The sequence below is a fragment of the Chiloscyllium plagiosum genome, chromosome 12, assembly GCF_004010195.1.
Source record: "Chiloscyllium plagiosum isolate BGI_BamShark_2017 chromosome 12, ASM401019v2, whole genome shotgun sequence".
NCBI lineage: Eukaryota > Metazoa > Chordata > Chondrichthyes > Orectolobiformes > Hemiscylliidae > Chiloscyllium > Chiloscyllium plagiosum.
In genome coordinates this window covers 60627877-60639977 of record NC_057721.1, presented here as the reverse complement: position 1 = coordinate 60639977, position 12101 = coordinate 60627877, and positions in this window count along the sequence as shown.

Here is a 12101-nt window from a genome sequence, read left to right as displayed (position 1 = left end):
GTTCCTAGGCAGAAGATGAGGCGCTCTTCCTCCAGCCGTCGTGTTGCTATGGTCTGGCGATAGAGGAGTCCAAGGACCTGCATGTCCTTGGTGGAGTGGGAGGGAGAGTTGAAGTGTTGAGCCACGGGGTGCTTGGGTTGGTTGGTCCGGGTGTCCCAGAGATGTTCTCTGAAACGTTCCGCAAGTAGGCGGCCTGTCTCACCAATATAGAGGAGGCCACATCGGGTGCAGCGGATACAATAGATGCTGTGTGCGGACGTGCAGGTGAATTTGTGGCGGATATGGAAGTGCCCTTTGGGGCCTTGGAGGGAAGTAAGGGGGGAGGTGTGGTCGCAAGTTTTGCATTTCTTGCGGTTGCAGGGAAAGGTGCCGGGAGTGGAGGTTGGGTTGGTGGGGGGTGTGGACCTGACGAGGGAGTCACGGAGGGAGTGGTCTTTTCGGAGGGCTGATTTGCAATACAAAGTGATACCAGCAGTGTGGGCTTAATTCGTGCACCAGCTGAGGTTACCATTGAAGGACTCTCCTTCTCAATCTCTTCCCTCACCTGAGGCATGGTGACCCTCAGAATAAGAACTACCACAAGTCGTCTCTCTCTAATGAGACAGCAGCCCCACGTCTGGTAATGCTATGGGGACTTTACTTCGGTTCATGGCTGAGAAATAGCTCACTAGCTTTAGTTTCCAGATCTGTTAGCTGTACTTAATTGAATGTAAATTCAAAGGCTGCTGTAGTGGAATTTTGAGCTCATGTCAATAGCCTGGGCTGCTGGATGACTAGGCTAGTGATATTACCACTGCATTAGTGTCATCCCAGTTACCAATGTGGTGGTTAGCTGCTATCGATATGAGGTATGTACATCCACAGTACTATTAGGTGGAGACTTCCAGGCTCTGTTATTTTGGTAGTGTTATTATTCTTTTTAAAACATTGAGAAAATAATTTGAAGATAATTTATTAAATTAGTGTGTTCCATGTATTTTCATGGACTCATTTAAGAATAACGAGGAGAAAAAAATGGGTTTTAGGAACACAACTTGAATCACCTTACTATTTGTTCCAAGAAATTAATAAGAGTCACTGTCTCTATTGATGTCCTGTGGAGAGAAAAAAAACACTATGGGATAAATAATAATTTTTGGCTAAATGACAGTTTCATTAAGTTTTTGAAGAGTTTTTGCTGCTTTGCGGCCTATTTTATCAAACTACTTAGCCTAGCCTTGTGGCATCCATCTTGCTTGACTCTAGTCTCATTGTACCATGCACCATTCCTGGAAGAACTTGTCACTCACTGGATATCTGCCAAGAGATCAGCATACCTTGTGCCATGCAATATTTAAAGTCCAATTTGAAAGAGCACTGACATTCTGAAGCTGCCCAGCCTGGTGACGGTCATTTGTTCAGAAGATGTCCTGCATGGATCTGGAGTTCCTGGTTCATGGGTTGGCATATAATAAGGGCACCCTCTTTCCAGAGGAGAGGAGAGGCAGAGGAGGCCTTGACACTAATCATGGTCGCACCGAAGTCACCACCATGGTCAGTGCATTCTGGAGGAACAGCCAGTGCAGGAAGAAGATCAAAGACCTTTTCCACTCTGCCAGGGTAAGTATCACACACTTCTCTTTGTTTTTGCACACTCACTGTTTCTCTGCTACTGCACCCACCTCAAAATATAGCTCATACTTTGATCTTGATGGATGTGGTCACAGCCATTTTATTCTCCATTGCATACTTTGGATTTCTCGCAGAATCCCCGTCCCCTCCCGCCAACTCCAATGGGGTCATACATTGTTTTCTGACACCTTTAGGGGTGGGTGCTCCTGATAATGGATGAAAATTTCTTCTGTACTACCCCAGTTCCAGCCATGCTTTCCTGTGCCTGCCCTTTCATAAATATAGTTACTCACTTTCAGAATTGTCATTTCCCCCCCTCTTCTCCATTACAACCTGCAATCCCTACAAGTGGGTTCTCTCCTTCCAATGGAAGCACTCTCCCATAATCTCCCACACTCCACCCTTTCCCCTAGCTTCTCTAGATGGGCTCAATGGATTGTTTTACCTCGTTGCCAATCCCCTGTTCTGGTATAGGAGGCTGCCCATGACTTACTGTGCTGGGATCCCCTGACTGACAGTGACTCCATGGACTTCAGTGAAGCCTACTCCACTCAGACTTTGGGATGTTGTTGTCCACTTGCTGAACATGCAGTGTGCTTGCAGCAAATGGTGTGGGTGTGAGTGTGAGCTTGACATAGTACAGTGCCATACAGGACACCTTAATTGAAGATTATTGACCCAATAAGTCCAGCTGCTCAGTTGTGTGTCTGAACTAATAAGCACAGCACAGCAAGACAAGACCAGACAGTGATGACGTGAGCATGCAGATAAATGCTAAGTGAGCAAATGCAAAGAGAATAAGTGAGCAGCCCTGAGATGCAGCCTGGTCCAATCCATTCGCTGTTTGTCTGTTGCTGTGTGCAAAGTGTCCTTGCAGTAGGTTTTCAAGGTAATTTGCTGCTGTGCCCTGAGATGCAAATCAGTGCTTCTTAAGGATCCTGCAAGTAGATCAGAGAGATACCATGAAGATCTCGATGCCAATGTATGTGGATGGGGCTTGGGTGTTAGGGGTGGGTGGTGCATGAAGCTGGTGCCCATGGATTGTGCCCTGTTACGCTGTGATAGGTGAACAACGTGTAGGGTCTTCACAGTCAGCCATGAGCTGACATCACCAGGTTCCTGCTCGGACTTCCACAAGTGACCCCTCGGCTTCTAGTTTTCTTACAGCCAATGAGAGAATGAGAAGCTGCATCTTAATAAGATGAGATGCACGGTTCATAAAGTTGTGAACCAACAATAACCTACTTATTCCAATCCAATTCACTGCTTCTTTGTGAAGATCTCGCTTTGATGCCCCAGACTTTGTTAAAAGATGCAGTGAGTTGTTCTTGGCATTGAGATAGCCTCATTGGATTTTTTTCAACATTATTCTGTCATAGTTCTCTGTTTAACCCATAGTGCCATATAAGATTCCATCCTACATTTTACATTCGTGTGATGTTTCTTTTAAGAGTTAGGTTTCTCTGAAAAGGCTCTTGCATTTTATTTCCTGTTATTGATCATGTGATATTGTCTGGCTGGTTAAACAAAAAATAGAGTCCAGCAGAAGTTAATTATAGGGGTTCCAGCGTGTGGTTTTGTATTTAGAAGTCAGAGTTCCATTTTAGAACAAGCTGGATGAATGTCAGATTGGACTTGTAATGTTAACTTGGTTTCTCTCTCCACAGATGCTGTCAGACCTGCTGCGTTTCCCAGCATTTCCTGTTTTTATTATTGGGAAGAACAGTTCTTTCAAGCAGGATTCAGTTGTCTGTTTTTTAAAAAGATTTTAAAAATCCGATCAATACAAAGAATGGATTAGATCTCTTGGACAGCTGAGCTGAGAAAGGAGGGAGGGGGAAAAAGAGAGAGAGTGTGAGAGAGAGGGAGAGATTGAGAAACATAATTAATAGAATAAAGTCTTCATAGTTGAAGAACTTTAGATAAGGGTGGGTTTCAGTTTGAGGTTGCTTGTGTGGAATAGGGAATACACAATAATGGGAGAATTGGTGGAGACCTGAAGGGACAACCTACTGGAATTAAGTCAAAGACCCAAGAAATTTCAACCCTTTTATGAATCTTTGGAATGATACTTAGACCAAGTGGTTTAATCTTCCAATTTTAGATAGACCTCAATTTTGGGGGAAAATTTATGTCGAAAGATATTTGAGTTAAGAAGTTTCATTCAGAATATAGATAACAATTCATTGTCCTTTCACTGTTTTTCAAGCAGCCAACTTGTGATAATAGAAAATCACTATTAGCACTCATGTTCTTTGAATGTTCTATAGAAAAGTTCTTACATTTTAGTGAATATCTGGAGTTTTAGATTTCCTAACATTATAATTTTACTGATCTTTATTAAGATTGTAACAATTGAGTGTAATAATTTTATTTATTTTCATGTTTCCATCTGAAAAAATTTTACACAAACTATTTGTTAAAAACACAGCGGACATATTTGTTGAAATTAAGAACTACAGAATGGATGACAGAATCACAGACATATTTTAGCACAGAAAGAGACCAGTTGGACCATCATGTCTGCACTGGCTATTCAAATAAGCATTATTACCTACGTGCCAGTCACCTGCTTTTATAACATTCCCCAACACATTATTTTTTTCAAGTAATCATCCAATACCTTCTTAAATACTTCATTTGATCCTGCCTCTACCACAGTTTCAGACAGTGTATTCGATACCTAACCACTCAATGTGAAAAAGTTGTTCCTTGCATCATATTTGCCCTATTTTCAAATCACTTTAACTCTGTGCCCCCTGGTTCTTGATCCGTTTACCAGCGGAAACAGTTTTTCTACTTTATCAAGTCTGCTCATGATGTTAAAAACCTATGTCTGATGCTCTCATAGTTTTCTTTTCTCCCAGGAGAGCCGTCATTGTTACTTCAATATACCCTCATGTGTGACACTTCTCATGGCTGCATTATTCTTGTAAATTGTTTCTGCACTCTTTCCAATATGTTTCACATCCTTCCTAACACATGGCACCCACACAGTACACAATGTGCAATCTGAGGCCCAGCTCATGGCTTATACAAGTTCAAGATTACTGTGAATCTTTGCTCTTGCATTCTAAATCACTAAAGTAAACTAAAAAGATTATCGCTACAATAAAACTTGTCTTCGACATTCCTTAATATTTGAGCTTTTATACATCTGATAAAATAAATAAAAACTAGACAGAAAATGACTAGCCAAGAAATCTTGATTGATGGAACACAATGATTAACCAGGAAATAATGACTCTTAAGAAATAATGACTAAGTGAGAATTATTGCACAGCAGTAACCTATATCCTGCATGAGTTCAATAATTTTATTGTGCCATCTTATTGCCGATGTGGATTGTTGGACAAGCACTGCAGTGGTACTCTTTCTAATATTTCCGTTAACTTAAATGTGATCTGACTAGATGCCTTTCTCAGTCATTTGTTGATTAACAAATCTCCTTCCATCGTAACCACAAAAACTATTTCTTAGTTAGCCCAGTACTCAATCACAGCACATGTTGTTGCAGTTTTAGAATGACATTGATGATTACAACAGTATTCAGAACAAAATGAAATCAAATGTGTTAGGCCTCATCTTCAGTCCTGAGTCATATAACTCGACTGTGATATGACATCAAATGCAAATTAGTTTTCACCGAGAATTAGATAAGATATGGTCATTTTCAGACTGACAATGTAATGTGACTAAACATTAATTGTGAGCATATTATCTTCTCAGTTTGACTATTTTGGGGGGGATTGTTTTCACGATTATAATTAAATTGCACTACTAAGAAACTGCAGGCTAGTTTTTATGGTATGATGTATGCCAGTAACTAGCAAGTAGTTATTTCTCAAACAAATTGCAGTAACCATTTGTGGGGAAAATGGTTGAGCTCATCGCTTACATCATGGTTCAACTTTAGCCACATCTGATGGACTGCAGAGTGCATATTAGCCATGTTCAGAAAGGGAGACCAATGAGACCAATCAGCCATCGTCATTCAGCACCCTGTGTCTGTTTCAGCAGTCAAAAAAATCATTGCTAATATGGGACATAACTCAATCTAAATGCCTTGGCTCCTCAGTCTAGCCAATTATTTTTTCACCTGAAATTTCAATTAAGTCAACTTTAGTTGGCGACATTTTCACACTTCAACCACTTTTGTGAAAAAAAACGAGAAAAGCTTTGAAATTTCTCTGTTGTGTGGTCGAGCTCTGATTTTAAATTTACATTAAGGTCTTATGCAGCTTATGCAGGTCTTATTTCAATGGAAAGAGTTCAGATGTATCTTTCCTATCAATTCCATTGAAAATTGAGAACCGTGGGATATTGGTCTAAAGGGGTAAAAGAACTTTGTCATGAAGAACAATGTTTCAGAGCTCCCAATGGTTACAATCTGGAATACATTGCTTAAAAATGCGACAGAGGCAGATTTAATACAAGTTTTGTAAACGATATTGGATAATAACTTAAAGGAAAAAAAGTACAGGGCGACTGGAAAATGTGGGGAATGGGACTAAAGTAAGTTGATCTTGCAAAAAACCCACATGGACACAATGGGCAGAATGGTCTCTTAGAGTCATAGAAAGAGTCATAGAGATGTATAGCATGGAAACAGACCCTTCAATCCAAAGAGTCCATGGCTGACCAGATATCCTAGATAAAACTCATCCGATTTGCCAGCATTTGGCCCATATCCATTTCTATTCATTTACCCATCCAGATGCCTTCTAAATGTAATTGTACCAACTTCCACTACTTCCTCTGGCAGCTCATTCCATACATACACCACCCACTGCTTGAAAAATTGCCCTTTAGGTCCCTAGGTTCCCCTCTCACCCTAAACCTATGCCCTCTAGTTCTGGACACCCCCAACCCAAGGAAAAGACCTTGCCTATTTATCCTATCTATGCCCCTCATGATTTTCTAAACCTCTATAGGTTTTTGCCACAGCCTCTGATGCTCCAGGGAAAACAGCCTCAGCCTATTCAATTTCTCCCTTTTGCTCAAAGGGTTAGCCATGGTAAATATGGGTCTTAGGAAGAGAGTAGGGGTTTAATCTGTATGCTATGCTTTTTGGAAGATGGGTGCAAACATGATGAGCCAAATGGCCTCTGTCTGCACTGTAGGTACTCTGTTCTATGATATAGTAAAATAAGTTGCATTTACCAAGTTTGATACTACAGGGAGGCTAAAATCACACTACAATGCAAGGAGGCAGTTGTTGCCTCTATAAGTTTCACAGCCTGTCTGCATGAAAGCGTGAAGTAGTGTCATGGGACTCATGAGTGGAGTATTTTGGGCCACCTTTTCCATAATGGAGAGGGATTCCATTATGATGAAAATTTGGGCCTCAGTTTAAAAATGAGGGAGGCTCCATTGGTTTAGCATCTCATCCAAAAGGCAGTATGTCTGACAGTGTAACACTTCCCAAGAACTGCTGGAATATGAGCATTGATTTACTTTGCAGTAGCTATTGAACTTACAAGTCAAGAGTGCTGCTCATCGACATGTAGCTGACTCAGTAGAGATAAATAAAGTAGCCTTTTGATGCTTTATTAGGAAATGATTTAGGAGTTAGGACAAACTTGCTAAATATGGAGAATTTTCAGAGTGGAAAATAGGTGCCAGTTTTAGTGGGTTTATAGTGCATTTATTTGTAGTATATGTTATTTATGTTCAGTAGTGGAGGATGTTCCTGACTGTAGTAAAGTTGCCAGTCGTGGAGTTACACCAAATAATCAACCAAATTATAAGCTTGGCATTTTTCCATTTTCATCACAATTATAATTCAATAGATTTTAGAGAACCACATAGGTTATCTGCTGGGTGCAGTAAATATCGGAACTGCTTCATAAGAACACTGAGGGGATAAAATTTAGACTTCTTAACTAAAATGTTGTTGCTACAGAAAGTTTCAATACTATGTTTTAACAAAAGTGGGGGAGGGAAAGCAACATTCAAAGCTTAACTGGTTTGAAAATGACTGGGAATTCATCTTCGTCTTTTAGACATCTCAGAAAGAGAATGATGATACATTCCGATGATGGTTTTATCAAAATGTGTCACTTTAATCTCACTTACAAATTCCTCTTTAATGGACTGGAGTAGGTGTCGGATATTAAAGACATGTAGAGGTGCTGAGCATCATGTTATTGGAAAATGTTTGTGAAACCTTTATCTTCTGATTAAGTGTTTTAGGTTTTTATTAGCAACAACGCCTCCACAATGTCAAAGGCTACATTTGTTACAGCCTAAAATCAGTTACTGATTAGTGTGACTGGAACAAGACACAGTACTTGATTGGAATGCTATTTAAACCATTGGATTGCATTGCATTTAATGAATTGTTGAAGCTAAGACACAGGACTACATGCCAACTAGTTGAGCTATCATATGCAGTAAGTTAATCAAGCAAACCTCCATATAACAGATCAGATTAAAGTTCTGCAGTTCTGTCACGTACAGACAATTAAACAACTTAAACAGCAGGAGGGTCCATCTTTAAGGATGGCAGAATTTAGCACACCAGTGCCAAAGACAAGGTTTGAGTTATAAAGAGTTGCTGGATAGACTGGGATTATTTTCCCTGAAGCCGATGAAGCCGATGCCTGAACATAATGAGGTTTATAAAATCATGAGGGACATGGATAGGGTGAATAGCCAATATCATTTTCCCAGGTTAGGGGAGTCCAAATCTTGAGGACATAGGCTTAAGGTGAGGGGACAAAGATTTAAAAAGGACCTGGCGGGGGGGGGGGGCAGCTTGTTCACACAGAGGATGGTGCATATATTGAACAAGCTGCCAGAGGAAGGTAGAGGCAGGTACAATTACAACATTTAAAAGGCATTTGGACAGGTACATGGAGAGGGATATGGGCCAAACGCAGGAAAATAGGACTAGTTCAGTTTAGAGAACATGGTTGGCATGGATGAGTTGGGCTGAAGGGTTGGTTTCCATGCTGTATGAGTTTCTGACTCTCTAATCAGCTTCAGACAGAAGAGCCATATGGCTGTATGCTGGTAGTTGATCTGCCATGTTTCCTTCCAATGGCAAAGTGACATTACAGAGGAAATAAATTCTAATGGCCCCATGCCTTTGTTCACCATTTTGTCCGGCTTCCCACCACCTAGTTCAACATCAAAGGTTTGGTAAAATAACGGCCAACATTCTTGGGTATTAAGTTCACATAGAGGATGTAGATGACATTTACTGACTGCTAACGGTGATGTCAGTTAACAGGAGAGACTGAATAAGAGTTCCTCTCCATGTAGAACAGAAAGGAATTGAAGTTGTTCAAAAAGATGGAGGGGTGGGATACAGCAAGTAAAGAGATAATGATTTCACTGGCAATATGATTGATTATTAGAGGGCACTAACTTAAGCTAATTGCAGATATGAAGCTTTTTAACTTTGACACAGTGAATTTCCTAAAATGGCAATAGACACAGATTCAATAATGACTTTCAAATTTGATTTGGATAATTACTTTAAGGGCTATAGGGAAAGAGCAGGTTAGTGGGATTAATTAGCTAGCTTTTTCAAAGAGGTAGTACGGGCAGGGATGGCCTTTGTTTGTGTTGTGTCATTATGTAATTCCTTGAAAATTAGGATTCCTTTATGTTAGTAATCTGGTTACTCAAAAGTTTGGCATTCTTTGCTCTGTTTTCCCTTCGACTTACAAGCTACAGTCATTCGAACCTGATATTGAAAGCATCTTACTAACACAATAACAGTAACTTGCCCTGTGCATCGTACAGTGTTCAAAGGCACTTCACAGGAATGTTATCAAAAATAAAACTTGCAACTGAGCTGCATGAAAGATATTAGGGCAAGTCGGTCTAATTTTAAACAACTTAGAAGCAGAGGAAGACGTAGAGGCAGACAAACTTTGTAGCTTGATGATTCATTTATACTTCATTTTAATTTTAAAAATAACCAAACATCTGGTGCATGAATCCAAAATCAGAAAGGAGTGAAGTAAGCTGATGTTACACCAAAAACTGTTCTGATACATGTAAAAGATACATACCTTTAAGAAGCAAAACTCTTTTTTTTGGTGGTGGGATGGGAGACTTATCAAATTGACTCTGTTTCCAGCAGGAATGTGGGAAAAGTTTTTGAGAGAAGTAGTCTACAAGAATGACAAAACTTATTCCTGTGAGGACATTCTCACTTTAATGTCTGATATGAATCTTCATAATTGACTTTTCAGATTTCCTCCTGAAGTACTGCACAAATGAATGGTTTTCTTTCGCTTGCACTGTCTCATCAATGGCTACCAATCCCCCAATTCTGAGAGTTTCACCTTTCCACTTACCGTCAGAGTCATGTATGATTATTGAAACCAGAAAATATGAAACAGTTGAAAATAACGGGTGGTGGTGTTGCAGAAAGCAATCTGTCCTTGAGTACTGTAATGCAAATGTGACTGTACTATGGCTCCCAGGAGAGGTCGGTACCAATTTCAGTGGTTTTCCCATTGGGAGCCATAGGGTTTGGCAGAAGATAGAAAAGTACCTTGGAACACAATGATTCCTGGAAAAAAGGCTGTAGCAGTCAAGTGGTTATGCTTCCATGTTGGTAGCCTGGAGCTCAAATGCTACCACAGTATGTTTAGATTAGATTAGATTACTTACAGTGTGGAAACAGGCCCTTCGGCCGAACAAGTCCACACCGACCCGCCGAAGCGCAACCCACCCATACCCCTACCCCTACCCCTACATTTACCCCTAACCTAACACTACGGGCAATTTAGCATGGCCAATTCACCTGACCTGCACATCTTTTGGATTGTGGGAGGAAACCGGAGCACCCGGAGGAAACCCACGCAGACACGGGGAGAACGTGCAAACTCCACACAGTCAGTCGCCTGAGGCGGGAATTGAACCCGGATCTCTGGCGCTGTGAGGCAGCAGTGCTAACCACTGTGCCACCGTGCCGCCCAAAATTGTTGTAAAATTGAATGTAATACATTTATTATTTTGCAAATCATCACCTCAAACCTGTAACAGCTCTATTAATGTGCTTCTCAAGAAGGGGTTGGCAGCCCGCATGGTCTGATCTAACAGATAGCTATCACATTATCTGCCATATATGTCTCACATATCAGTGATAAGGTGATATGGGTGACAATGGGTGTTGCCTCGTTTCCGTTGTTCACAAAGAACAAATTGGTTAAATGGTTATTGATCCATGGCATTCAAGAAGCAAGAGTGGGGTGGTGGGATGTGTGTGGGAACATGGGTCAGGATCCAGTAAGGGGGAGATTTGAAATGCATGCCCTTGGAAGTCATCTTGGAATCCAATGACTTCTTGACAATTTTGTATTTTCAAAAGGGCAGAGACTGGATAGCGACAGGAATCGAGGTTACCACCAATGAATAGCCCCTCAAGCTCATGAAAGCACAACTCTGGGCAAACTCTGAGCTGATGCTGAGGCTGCCATTGTGAAATTCTATTACCCTTCTCTCATCTCCTCTCAGTGAACTGTGAACTGGAGAAAAAAGGCATCCAGCTGTGACTTGGAGCCTTGGACCCAGTCCCAGGACATACCTGACAGAGTCTCTGCTCCATGACTGCCGTATGGCTCAGAGATCTCATTGTGCTCCACCACAATGCTCATCAAAGGGCCTAGCGATTCACTGTTGGAATTTTGAAATCTCCTTTCGATGAACCCAACAAGTGAGGTGCATGAGGCTACATAATTGGCAGTCATGTGGAGTGGTCAGTGGGGAAGTTTCTCTGCATTGATTTCTAACTGATCACCCCTGGAACTCTTTCTGCTGTTTCTAGCACTGCTCCATAATCTCATCTGCATGTCCTCCATGCATTGCTGTGCACCATCCCTGTACTGACAACCATCTACCAGGGTTTTCATCTGTCTTTGTCATTCAGTCACCAACTCAGCTCCTGGCCTATCAGGCCACTTTCATTTGAATGTAGTGTCACAAAAGCAAAGCAGTTTGGCAAAGGATCGTGATTTGGAATTCATTCAGTCTCAGATTTCTGACCTTGCATTGAAAATCTACCTTTGAATCTTTCCCTCTCAGATTGCTTGGACAAGTAGCAGACATTAACATTGAAATAATTCGGTTTCATGATACATTACTTGTAAATGTTACCACAATTCTTTTCCACATATTTAAATATTACAAGAGCTCATTTGTTCAATTTATGCATTGCCATTTTTACTTTTCTTGCTGCCTTATACCAACAAATATATTTAATTAATTCAGTGGGACAATAATACACATCAGCATAATGTTTTAGAATAATCTAATTTCTTTAAATTAATGCAAGCATATGCAGAGGATGAGGATTCGGTTTATTAAATATCAGTTTAATGTGCATCAAACTCAAACCAATTTAAATTATATATAAATAACAAAATTCTAATTCAATGGAATCACATTAAAATCCCAAATTAACAAAATTCAATTCAAGACTGCAAAGAAGTCATTTCTATTCCATAGGGAATTTTTGACCTCATTTA